At 44.8% G+C, this 13,776-nt stretch overlaps 1 protein-coding gene across 11 annotated transcripts in view; it reads right to left on the bottom strand.

Moving 5' to 3' along the window:
- THRA (thyroid hormone receptor alpha) overlaps positions 1–13,776 on the bottom strand; it is a 1,122,562-nt gene that overhangs the window by 946,448 nt on the left and 162,338 nt on the right. For 10 of the 11 annotated variants that reach the window (XM_068262452.1, XM_068262453.1, XM_068262433.1 and 7 more), the window contains one exon: positions 4,316–4,378. The exons of the other annotated variant lie outside the window; for it this stretch is intronic. The gene's annotated coding sequence lies outside the window, so the exon portion shown is untranslated. The remainder of the gene's footprint in view (positions 1–4,315; positions 4,379–13,776) is intronic. 11 annotated transcript variants of the gene reach the window in all.

Genomic DNA, 13,776 nt, shown 5'->3' with positions numbered 1-13,776 from the left:
TGGTCCCTATGTGACAATACAGTCTAGTGAGAGATACCCTTTAGAGACACCAGGAGCACAAAGCACCTCATCTCCATCATGTGGCAGCTGCCAAGACACCAGAGGCAGCCTTAGAGTACGCGGGGCCTGGGGCTAGTGCCATATGCGGGGCCTAGATTCATAAGTGTAGGCCATATACGGTACCATACCACCATGCTCACGGACTTGTCCACCTCTAATGCAGTACGCCTTATTATTGTTTAAAAACAATTACGTTTTTTAAAGGCCACTAAGCCAACCAGTGTACTGGCAATGGGTACTGAGCTGGCTTGGGAGCTAGGGATAGGTACTAAGCTGGTGACCCAGGGATGGGTACTAGGCTTGTTGGGGGGCTAGGGATGGGTACTAGGCTGGCTAGGGAGCTAGGGATGGGTACTAGGCTGGCTGGGGAGCTATAGATGGGTACTACTAGGCTGGCTGGGGTGCTACAGATGGGTACCAGGCTGGCTGGGGATGGCTGCTAGGCTGGCTGGGAGCTAAGGATAGGTAGAGGCTGGTTGGGGAGCTTGGGATAGGTACAAGCTGGATGAGGAGCTAGTGATGTTTACCAGACTGGATGGAGATAGGTGCTAGGCTGAATGGGGAGCTAGGGATGGGTACTAGGCTGGCTGGGGATGGGTGCTAGCTGGCTGGGGATCTCAGGATAGGTAGAGGCTGGCTGAGGAGCTAGGGCTGTTTACCAGACTTGATGGAGATAGGTGCTAGGCTGAATGGGGAGCTAGGGATGGGTACTAGGCTGGCTGGGGTGCTACAAATGGGTACTAGGCTGGCTGGGGATGGTTGCTAGGCTGATTGGGGAGCTAAGGATAGGTAGAGGCTGGCTGGGGAGCTAAGGATAGGTAGAGGCTGGCTGGGGAGCTAAGGATAGGTAGAGGCTGGCTGAGGAGCTAGGGATAGATAGAGGCTGGTTGGGGAGCTTGGGATAGGCACAAGCTGGCTGAGGAGCTAGTGCTGTGTACCAGACTGCATGGAGATAGGTGCTAGGCTGAATGGGGAGCTAGGGATGGGTACTAGGCTGGCTGGGGATGGGTGCTAGGCTGGCTGGGAGCTAAGGATAAGTAGAGGCTGGCTGGGGAGCTTGGGATAGGTACAAGCTGGCTGAGGAGCTAGGGATGTTTACCAGACTGGATGGAGATGGGTGCTAGGCTGAATGGGGAGCTAGGGATGGGTACTAAGCTGGCTGGGGTGCTACAGATGGGTACTAGGCTGGCTGGGGATGGGTACTAGGCTGGCTGGGGAGCTAAGGATAGGTAAAGGCTGGTTGAGGAGCTAGGGATGTTTACCAGACTGGATGGAGATGGGTGCTAGGCTGAATGGGGAGAAGGGGATGTGTACTAGGCTGGCTGTGTCTGGGTAGAGATACAAACTTTTGAGTCCAAAGTTTGTACCCATCCCTAAGTCGAGCCCCCTCTATCTCCAGTCCAGGATCCACTGACTGACCTAAAAGCCTCTGGGCCCCTCAGGCTGATACTCTTGCACGTAACCTTAATTTGACATTTGGCAAGCTTTATGTCAGTGCAGAAATTCATTACAAAAATGCAAACTGCATAGTACAAAAAAGCATGTTGAACACAAAAACCTAAGCAATAAAAGGGAGGTTGATTTATGCATAAAACAAAATAGGAAGATCTGTGTATTCATAAATTAATTACTACTGTTCAGAACACAAACAGCTAGACATCTGTAGCCCTTTTCCGCACCACAAACAGAATGCTGGGACAGGGTGATATGTGTTGTGTCTGCTGGCCTGACTCCTGTTTATTCCATAATGGTTTAGAATATATTCTGCTGGTGGTATTATAGAGTCTTTACTGGTTTAGCAAATTCCAAAATATGATGCTCTTAAGTCCTGTGAGAGGCTGATAGTCACAAACTCACACGCAAACTTGGCGCTGGGTTGGCTGTATTTTGCTCGCCCACGGCCAGGAGTGCTCTGCGAACGATGTCAATGTGCAAAGCACTCCCAGCTGCGGGTGCGCAAAGTAGGACGCAAGTGCCAGTGGGTCAGGGCTTGAGCGTGACCCGACCAGGAAGAATGGGGCTCTTAGTGCGAGCACACTGGACATGACCGCTGGGCCCCCTTCAGGTGCAGGGCCTGGGGGCGATCGCCCCACTAGCCCCCCCCCCCCCCCCCCCCCAAAGGCTGCCTCTGCAAGACACTGTCAAGAACCAAGAAATGCTCAGGAAAGCACATGCTTACTCATCCTCCTCCTGCTCTGGCCATCCCGAGAAATACTCAGACATTTGATGGGCCAAGGTGGGGAGAAGGGAAGTGCAGCAACTATCATAGGAAGGTGCTTTCAGAATCTGTTGCAGTTGATTGGGTTAGTCTGACAGCTGGAGAGTCTCTTAGGACACCCCTAAACAGTACCAAGAGTCAGCAAATTACTTTTAAAACAAGCCTGTGGCAAGTCATTCCTCTATATGTTCCTTTGAAAAGATGTTTTGTATATCGGCAACGGTTATTAATGACAGATACAGTCATGCCAAAATCCATCTTGTCAGACAAAGTCAAAGGGTTAATGTGATACAAAATTAAAATCTTCATGTTGCGGTTATTCCAAAAAGAGTCGAGCGATCACCTTTAATTTCCGTGTAGGCACTTACGGTAGCTTGTTTTTTTGTTTTTTTACTAATGTATTAATTCCTTGATTAGTCAATTAAATCACTTTTAAATTACTGGTCAGAGGCTCCTTCACCAGTTGATTTTCGCAACTGCAGACACAAGTTTCTTAAAGAGGAACTCCAACCAAGAATTTAACTTTATCCCAATCAGTAGGTGATACCCCCTTTTACATGAGAAATATATTGCTTTTCACAAACAGACCATCAGGGGGCACTGTATGACTGATATTATGGTGAAACACCTCCCACAAGAAGCTCTGAGGACCGCGGTACTCCTGGCAAACTGCCACAATGTAACAATGTTCACAGACAGGAAATAGCTGCTTACAGCTGTCTCTAATGGCCAAAACAGCTAGCAGCAGCTAGATAACCTGCCCACAGCAACAATGTCACCATGTAATACATGTCAGAATGTAAATCGGGGAGAGGAAAGATTTTACAATGAGCAAACACTGACTAAATCATTTATACATAATTATTGTACAAATGAAGCACTTTTTTTATTACATTATTTTCACTGGAGTTCCTCTTTTAAGCCTTCTGTCTGTGCCACACCCCCTAGTAAATGGCACTTAGGCTAGCAGCCCAGCCCACAAAGCCTACTAATTCCTTCAGCTTTAGGTCAGGTTTTTTTTTTTTTTTAAGTACAAAAGCCTAATTTGACAACTCTAATTACTAAGTTATCAAACGTTATGTTTGGTTCTGGAATTTCAAATTGCTCATCTACTCTTTTTTTTTCACATATTACCTTGCAAAATGTACAGTGAGAAAAGTTAGGCAAAACGTTCAATGCAACACTTTAAATCTAATGCATTATATTGAAACTGGACTAGAAAGATATGCTTTGGACACAAACTGGGGCAATTTGTGCCTGGAGTATACCACTTTTGAAAACTGTATCTAGTATCTACATATGATTTGCATATAAAATGCAAAGGTAAAAACCCAGATAAAACTGCAGCCCATTCTGAAATAACTGTTGCCTTTCATTGACATAATATGGCTCTAAAGTTACTAAAGTTATGTACACACACTGGATTGAACTCAGCTGATGCGGACGATAAAAACCACCATGGCCAAGAATCGGAACTCAAACCAGCATGTGTACAGTGGCCGCATGACGTCTGCTTAAGATCCGACATGATGGATCTTTAGCGATTACTCGATTAACACACAATTGCAATGTTCTCCCTGCAGAGAGGAACAGGGGTGTGGGAGGGGTAAACAGGAGGGAAAGAGGCTTCAGCCAATTAGGCTGCATTAGTTAATTCTGAGTGGAAATAGAGGACAAACCAGCATGCCCTGGAACTTCCTTTTTGTGTACCAAATTTTGTGTGCACCAAATAAGAGTCAGGTAAACTGGGGAATGATCATTTATCAACAAGAAAAATAATAGTGATTTTAACTTTTGGATTGCCTGGTTAGCATCCTTATTACTTGTTTACCAGATACAAATAAAGAATTGATTTTTGATTTTATGCCCTACAGTTACACTTTAAGGTAAAATGAGCTGTAGGCTGAAGTGGTTAAGAAGGCTAATTAGTCGAAAGTTTATTGATTTTCTTTTAGGTTAGCCAATAAATGGTGTCATCCTGATTCAAACCTCCTTGCTTTCACTGCTAGGGCTATGTTCATACACCATAAGGCTTACTCTGTAGGAGGGCTGCTCCTCTGCAGCATTCAGTAACACAGCACGGGTGAACTGGAAATGTACCTGAGAGATTGTAAAAGAAAAGACAGTTAATTGGCAACGTTTGGTTGAATCCAGCAGCTCATCATTATAAAATAACATTCAGCTTTTTAGTTAAATCGCAGTTTCTTCCCTGAGGTGTTGCTTTAGTCTGCCTCTGAGTCATCGCAGTTATGATGGCCATATTATTTATGAGCGCATCATCACAGCAATTTAATGGGAAATTCCACTTTCATTATAACATTCCCATGAACATAGATCAGTGCTACACGGAACTTTTTGTAAAGTAACGGTATTAAAAATTATCTTTTTATTTCAGATTCCAGCCAGCTAATGTTTTCCAGAACTGACAGTAAACTGGCATAACAGTAATTTGTAACCAAGGGAACGGCACTGTGTTTGGAATGCAGACTACACAGAAAATGTTACGTTGCAGTGTAAGTAATCAGCTGCACAGAACAGAACCCCTTGTTACTTATTTTATGTGCCTGCACTAATCATTTGGCATCAAACATTGCCACTTCTATCTACTAGTTTCTGTTACAAACAACAAGGAATAGATGCATTTTATACATACCATACATAAAAACAAGGTAAACATTTATAACACTTGTTGTTAACTTTTACAGTAGTGCATCTCCCCACGTTATGCTTCCCTGCCGCATCCCTGCCACTAGGGCCATGCGATCTAAGGAGACTTGCACACTGCACACAATGCAAAATGGTGCGCCGGAAGTATCCAAACTGCTGCAATGCTGACACAAAGGCTGTAGTGCGTTGACCCCGACTGCGCAGAAAACCCTGTCTCATGCGGCTAAACCAATTACCGGGGCTGATTACGGCTGAACCGCAGACTGCGGGAGGATGGCGAGGGATTCAGACATGCGTATGGGGCTGGAGGAAGCCCCGAGTAAGTATTAAATCTGAAGCATCAATATCGTCTCTGGTACACTTTAAGCCTACACATCACCTTTTATGACACGTCATCCCATCTACAGTAGAGATGGCCCGAACCTCCGATTTTCGGTTCGCGAACTGGGTTCATGAACTTCCGCAAAAGTTTGGTTTGCGCGAACCGCAATAGACTTCAATGGGGAGGCGAACTTTGAAAACTAGAAATACTTATGCTGGCCACAAAAGTGATGGAAAAGATGTTTCAAGGGAGTTTTTGCATGGAGGTGTGGGATAGACGTCAACAGTCCCGGGGAAAAATCTGGATTTGACACAAAGCAGCGTTTTAAGGGCAGAAATCATTAAGGGCAGCGTTTTAAGGAAGCGACACTCATATCGCCGTCGGTCATTGCTTCATTGTGATACGCAAGCCCCTTCACCGTGGCAAGGTAATGATCACGAAGGGGAATTGGCACATGTACATGCCTTTTGTGTTGTTGTTGCAGCTGCAGCGGCCTTAAAAATTCAGGAATCCACCTGGAGTCCTGGACCCGGTTGGTGGTGGCGGAGAAGGCAGTCAAGCGGCCTGCGGGCAGAGATGCTGTGTGGGGAGCGACTTAGTCCTGGGGCAGGCAGTAACACAGCGTGCAGGCAGAGTTGCTGTGTGTGGGGACTGGGTGCTGCTTTTCCTCAGGTGGTCATCCCATTGCAGTTTGTGCTTTGTAATCATGTGCCTTCGTAAGGTAGTTGTCCCTATGCGGGTCTTGGTCTTTATATGGCTCAATTTTCGGTGGCAGAGAGTACAGATGGCATTGCTCTCATCTGAGGCAGACACACAAAAAAATTTCCACACCGCTGAGCCCTGGGGTTATGGCACTTTGGTGGTGGCTGGCAACTGATTTTTAAGTGGGGTGCCAGAATCAGAGCAGGAGGAGGAAGATATGTCACGCTTCCATGCGAAGCTGAGAAAGATGAGGTGTTCTGTGTTAAATAGTCAACTACGTCCTGACAATATTGGGGGTTGATGGCACGTGCCTTCTTCGAAACACTGTACTTTGGTCGAGTGCCGCACGAAATCATGACAGCGCGACCTCAAACAGACCTGCCAGGTGGCCTGCCTCTGCCTTTTGTTTTGTCCATATTGGGGGGCATGAAGTGAAAGATATGTACTGACTTGACTAATACAATGTGCAGTCACACAGGTGCAGTTAACAGGTATGCACGGAGTGGTATATCACACTGCGTGCACTCACGTAGGTAGGTGGGTGCACTGAACACAACAGGTAGTTATATGCAGTGATGGGTATTACAATGTGCACCTGTCACACACAGGTACCGGACAGGCACAGTGACACTGCGTGCGCTCACGTAGGTAGGTGGGTGCACTGTGAACAACAGGTAGGTATATGCAGTGATGGGTATTACAATGTGCACCTGTCACACACAGACAGGTACCGGACAGGCACAGTGACACTGCATGCGCTCACGTATGTAGGTGGGTGCACTGTGAACAACAGGTAGGTGTATGCAGTGAAGGATATTATAATGTGCACCTGTCACACACAGACAGGTACCGGACAGGCACAGTGACACTGCGTGCGCTCACGTAGGTAGGTGGGTGCACTGAAGTGAACAACAGGTAGGTATGTGCAGTGATGGGTATTACAATGTGCACCTGTCACACACGGACAGGTACCGGACAGGCACAGTGACACTGCGAGCACTCACGTAAGTAGGTGGGTGCACTGTGAACAACAGGTAGGTATATGCAGTGATGGGTATTACAATGTGCACCTGGCACAGTAGTAGTTATACCACCAAGGGGCCAAAGGCCAGCTGTGACTGACTGACAGGGCTGTATATAATGCATGTGAGCCACACACAAAAAAAATAGATCACAAGAACAAGATTAGCTCTCAAAAGAGCTGTTGGGGGATGCTTTTTTAGCAATAAGAATTAGCAAGGAGCAAGCTAAGAAGCCTACAAGAACCTAACTAAGCTTTCCCTATAGCTCTCTCTGCACAGCAGCTCTCCCTTCTCTAATTACTGCAGGCACACGAGTAAGTAAAAAGCCTAACGCTGCCTGCCTTTTATAAGGGGGGGGGGGGGGGTGGGGCTCCAGGAGGGAGTGTAGCCTGATTGGCTACAATGTGCCTGCTGACTGTGATGTAGAGGGTCAAAGTTGACGCTCATGATGCACTATGAGGGTGAACCGAACTTCCGGAAAAGTTTGCGGTTCTCCGCGAACGCGAACCATTGAAGTTCGCCGGGAACCGGTCTGGCCATCTCTAATCTACAGTAAGGGAAAGAAGTATTTGATGCCCTGATGATTTTACTTGTTTGCCCTCTGACCAAGAAATGACCAATTTATAACTATAATGGAATACAGAAAGAGACACCGAGAGCCCAATATAGTGTAGTATGTACTAGTAATATGGGTGTGACAAAGTAAGTATACGATATTAATACTCACAAACCAAACCCACAATCCAGGCAACCACTGTAAAGGCAGGTGGGGAAATTAGACCTGTCCCCACTCAGGATTAAGTCACTCTCTGTAGATCGAAGAAAAAAAAAAGGGGCAACACCCCTCCACCAAGGGTGGACTTAGATCATATACAGGCAAATAGAGGCGCCAGAAGCATAAACATTGATAATAAGTAAAAAAATCGGGGGAGGCCGAGGAGGATTTCCCTCCTCCAGATAGGCACAACAAACTGTTGATAGAGTTCAACCAAATATTTATTTGCATACTCCAGAAAGTACAACGCTTTGTTTTGTAATAGACCTGCATGAGTTTTAATCTCCGTTCAGAGCCTGAGGAAGCAGGATATGTCTGCAAAACGTGTTGCGTTTCTGGAGTATGTAAATAAATATTTGGTTGAACGCTATCAACAGTTTGTTCTGTCTATCTGGAGGAGGGAAATCCACCTCGGCCTCCCCCGATTTTTAAACTTTTTATCGACTGTACATGCTATAACTATAATGGTAGGTTTATTGTAGCTGTGCGAGACAGAATAACAACAAAAGAACACTCTAAAACCCAGTTCCCAAAAGTCAGACCTTGATATGCATTTTAATGAGTGAAATAATTATTTGATTCCCTATCAAAAGATCACAAAGTACTTGGTGGCAAAACCCATGTTGGAAATCCCAGAGTTCAGACATTTCTTGTAGCTGGCTACCAGATTTGCACACATCTCAGGAGGGATTTTGGCCCACTCCTCTTTTGCAGATCCTCTCCAAGTCAGTAAGGTTTTGTGGCTGATGTGGCAACTCGAACCTTCAGCTCCCTCCACAGATTTTCCATTGGATTGAGGTCTGGAGACTGGATAGGCCACTCCAGGACCTTTATTTGACTCTTCTTGAGCCACTCTTTTGTTGCCTTGGCTGTGTGTTTAGGGTCACTGTCTTGCTGGAATACCCAACCACTACCCATTTTTAAATGCCCTGGCTGAGGAAAGTAGGTACTCATCCAAGATTTGACGCTACATGGCCAGTCCATTGTCCCTTCGATGCAGTTAAGGTGTCCTATCCAAAGATTGCCAGTGACCCCCCTCATATTCTAACCTCTAGCTTCAGGAGTAACATACTTCAAAATACATACAACAGTTTCTTCCCCTAGGCAGTAGCTCTGCCTAATAATCAACCACACAAATACCTCAAATAATAACAGTAATGTTGCAACTGCTGGAAGTTGGAACATAAAAGCATTACATCACACAACTGTACATTCAGAAAAGTAATGCTTCACGTACTGTTATCCAGTAGGATACTGCTGGTCTGTTATATTGTCTGTATCTGTTAATCAGCTGCAAAGTCTTGTTCCTCTAAGCATAAAACTACTAGGCCACATAAAATATGATTTTACTTTAATACCTGTATTTTTATCATGCTTACAAACAAGGTAAGTTTGTATAGGATGGCCTCTTGTTCTTTACTTGGATTATTCAAATGTGAAGTCATGCAGTTATTGTATGATGGTTTTGCATGCAGGCTTGCCATGAAATAGTCAGCTAAGGGGTTAAGCAAATATCTATAACTCTTCATTCATAACATATCCCCCTCCCCTCTGACCAGGGAGCCCCTCTCTACTGCTGCCACTCAGACCTGAGTGGGCCTCTTCTGGGTCAGAGGAGTTTCAGCTCCCGAAATCCTGTCCTCATAAATCTGCATCCCCCGGCACCCTCTCAGATAGATCTGAAAATACTGAATTGAATCAGGTCCCCAAGGATGAGAGAACAAGGACAGATCGCTTAGTACCCTTAAGCTTGTTTAAACACTGGTAAGTTATGTGTGCTGCAATTAGAAACATACATGTTTTTTCCTCTACTACTGCTGCTCTGTATTTTTTTCTGTGTAAAATGGCAGACACAAAGTGCAAAAAAAAAAAATGTACAGTATCTACTGACGGCACAAATATGCAAATATATCTACATCCAGTTTTGAAACTGTCCCCTTTTCACAGCCATAATGGTCAGGAAGTTATCAAGAACATAGGCAAAGGCACACCAATGATTTTGTAGCTGAGATTTTTAACAGCTACAGAATATATCTGTTCTATCTCAATCTCACTTTTATTTTTCCTTTTGGAACTGGGACATGATGTAATCATTTCCTTCTAATAAAAGTGAGGTTTTAAGCTCAGCAAAGACAACAGCACACACAGGCAGTGGATAGATCTACAGACACTCTTTAAAGTGTTACTGTACTTAAAGGAAACCAGAGATTAAGAATACTTACTGTTTTATACATACCTGGGGCTTTATGCGCACTTCTTCTTGCGCAGACTGGCCAGGACTGGAGGAAGTTACGGGACCCAGTACCAGAGCTGCAGGCAGCGGAGGACAGCAGCATGGGAATGATCCATGCGCATGTATAAAATGGTAAGTATTTTGAATCTCTGGTACACTTTAAATGTGGTTAAGAGGTTTTAAAATGAGGCTATGATCAATAATGAAATATACTTGCATTAATGATTTTACCTGTGTTAAAACATACTGTCAAAATACCGGGAGTCACAGTATTATATTAAAGTGTTCCTGTAATGAAAAAAAAAATGCCTTTTTGAGAACACCCTTGGGAATGGAGAGCCTCTAGATCCTTCCCCCATCCTTCTCCATCCCAGCTCTGGAGGCCCCAGAAAGCCTAGATGTCGACGCATGTTGACTCTTGGGCATGCCTGCTAGCTCTGTTCCACTCGGCTTTCGTCGGAGATAGCTGTGTCAGATCGGGTCTGCGCTACAGTAGCACAGACTCAATCAGGCTCAGCTATTTCTGCCATTGCCTGAGCAGGATGGAGCTAGCCTGCCGGCAAACTTGGAGAAGGACTTAGAAGTACTCATTGACAACAAGTTAAATAAACATATTCAATGCCAAGCCGATGCAGCTAAAGCTAATAACATTTTGGGATGCATTAAAAGGGAAATAAAAACTTGAGATGCTAGCATAATATTGCCCCTGTTTAACTCTCCAGTAAGGCCACATCTGGAATATGGAATTCAATCATGGGCACTACATTACAGGAAAGATATTGCAGTTTTCGAGCAGGTGCAGAGACTGGCAACATAATTGATACGAAGCATGGAAGGTCTCACTTACCAAGAAAGGTTAGATAAACTGGGTTTATTTAGTCTGGAGAAAAGGCGCATTAGAGGAAATCTAATTAACATGTATAAATACATCAGAAAGCAATATAAAAGCTTGGCCAATGAGCTTTTTGTCCCTAGGCTTTTACAAAGGACTAGGGGACAAGATTTGCGCATGGAGGAAAAACGTTTTAGCCATTTATTTAGGAAAGGGTTCTTTACAGTAGGAGTGATCAAAATGTGGAATGCATTGCCACAGGAAGTAGGTATGGCAAATTCTATATCTGCATTTAAAGGGGGGCTTACATGCTTTCCTTGTGTTGAAAGATATCAATGGCTATAATTACTAGGTAATGCTCAGTGATGTTGATCCAGGGATTTTATCTGATTGTCGTCGGGAAGGAATTTTTTCCCCTTTTGGGGCTAATTAGACTATGCCCTGTAAGGGTTTCTTGCCTTCTTCTGGATCATCACAGTTATGTGAGGGAGCAGGCTAGTGATGTACCAAATTTTCTGGTGGAACTCGATGGACGTATATGTCTTTTTTTCAACCCAAATCACTATGTAACTATGTAAATGAATTGATGGGTCTGAATCAGGAAAGGTGTGGTTCATCAAGTAGAACACATTTCTCCACTTCTCTGTCCATCATAAACACTGGCATGAATATGGGCCTGGAGCATTGGAATTCTACACTCGAGGTACAATATAAGCGGAGCAGCAGCTTCAGCTTGGTAAACTGCTTGGGCCAGTTTTACACTTCTAACCTGCAGTAGTGGTGTGATCAAATGATCACATTGCACTGCAACGCTAAAAAAAGCCTATGGAGATTACTGTGGCGGTGCCTGGTAATCTCCATTTTGTCTGCAAGCCAAGCAGGAAGTGAGGCTATCTAGCGCTCACTTCCTGTGGCCGATGTTCAAATTGCATGGAAGTGTATTGTCAAAATACGATTCCCCACATGTCCGAGGCGAAAACATGCGGCAATCAGTTTAAATTATGTGCGGCACTATAGACTTACATTACTCTCAGTTATCACGCAAGTTACCCTCCAACTTAGCATCGGCCACATGGCGAAAACATCACTTCCGCCACATCGCACAGGTATGAAATGCCCCATAGACTTACATAGGTGTAGTGTTACCCTGCGGTTAAAACAGGATAATGCAATGAACCAGTGTGAAAGGGTACCTGAGATTGGGAAGAATTTTTTTTTAAGTTGTTTATTATGTTGGTTGTTGTTTATTAAGTTGTCCCCTTTTGCCTCTGTTAACTGCACGTATCTATCTATCTATCTATCTATCTATCTATCTATCTATCTATCTATCTATCTATCTATCTATCTATCTATCTATCCACTATATTGAGCTTTGTTTGTGCCAAACCTAATTCTGGGCAGGACCAAGTTGTGCTTGGTGAAATAAACAATTCTGATTCTGATGTATACCTACCTGGGGCTACCTCCAGCCCCCTGCAGGCTGATTGCTCACTCGCAGTTCTCCCAGACCACCCTGATTCTCTACTAGGTGGCCCAGTAAATCGACAGTCAACACATGCGCAGGCCAGCCACACACACTCCCCTGGAGCACGCAGCGACGGGAGCAAGATGGGGGTGCGCATGGCCGGGACACACATGTGCGGCTAAGCGTGACTTCCGTGGTGTACCGGCCCGTCCAGTAGGGAACCGGTACCTCCCAGAGAGATGGCAAGTAAGCCATCGACCTGAAGGGGTCTCCATCTCAGGTTCCCTTTAAGCTTTGGTAAACCAAAACGACTGCTTGTGAATATTTTGAGTGAAATGGTTGTACAATATTGTTTCAACCTAAGGTGTACCTAGACCCATATGTATTATGTACTGGAGTTGACATACCAGTATTATAAAGACTATAGTTACTTACGGTAATGTCTTTTCCGGAAGTCCGAAGGACAGCACCCATGAGACTTGTCTCCTTCCCCACTTCAAATGGACAGGAAGCTAAAAATACCACAGACATTTGCATATTCATTAGGCAGGCATATATAAATAGGGAACTCACAGTAAATCGTCAGTAATAAAAAAGACCACACCACACATAGTTCTGCTTCAAATGTATTTATTAGTAAGGGTGGGTCGCAAGGGTGCTGTCCTTCGGACTTCCGGAAAAGACATTGCCGTAAGTAACTATAGTCTTTCCCAGGAACGTCCTCGGACAGCACCCATGAGACGAAAAACAAGATAAGTTAATTAGGGGGGGACAACTGCCTGCAACACTTTCCTGCCGAATGACAGGTCTGAACTAGCTGCAATGTCTAATCTGTAATGTCTGACAAACGTATTTTGGCTGGACCACGTGGCCGCTCTACAGATCTGTTCGATGGAGGCTCCCGCCTTCTCTGCCCAAGAGGCTGACACCGCTCTAGTTGAATGAGCCTTTATGGATGATGGTAATAACTTTCCTTGTTGGGAATAAGCCAACGCAATGGTCTGCCTTATCCATCTGGCTATAGTCGACTTCGATGCTTGTTTGCCTTTGAATCTTCCTCCGAAGAGAACAAACAAGGCATCCGATTTCCTCCATTGTTTGGAACGATCTAAGTAGCCTAAAACCGTCCTTCTTACATCCAGACAGTGAAGTTTCTTCTCCTTTTCATTGGTCGGGTTGTTACAGAAAGAAGGTAAGAATATTTCTTGAGAACGATGAAACTTAGAAACAACTTTAGGGAGGAAAGAGGTGTCCAACCGTAATGTGATACGATCTCCAGAGATAATGTAATAAGGTTCTCTCATGGACAGGGCCTGTAATTCACAAACTCTCCTGGCCGACGTAATTGCTACAAGAAAAGCCGTCTTGATGGTTAAACATTTATCTGAGATCTCCTCCAGAGGTTCAAAGGGGCTGTTACATAAGGCCTGTAGTACGGTGTTTAGGTCCCAGGATGGCATTCTTGACTGAACCAGTGGCC

This window comes from Hyperolius riggenbachi, chromosome 12 (assembly GCF_040937935.1).
Source record: "Hyperolius riggenbachi isolate aHypRig1 chromosome 12, aHypRig1.pri, whole genome shotgun sequence".
In the NCBI taxonomy this organism is placed as follows: Eukaryota; Metazoa; Chordata; class Amphibia; order Anura; family Hyperoliidae; genus Hyperolius; species Hyperolius riggenbachi.
The sequence above is the reverse complement of the archived record's forward strand: the minus strand, read 5'-3'. Positions and strand labels throughout refer to the sequence as shown.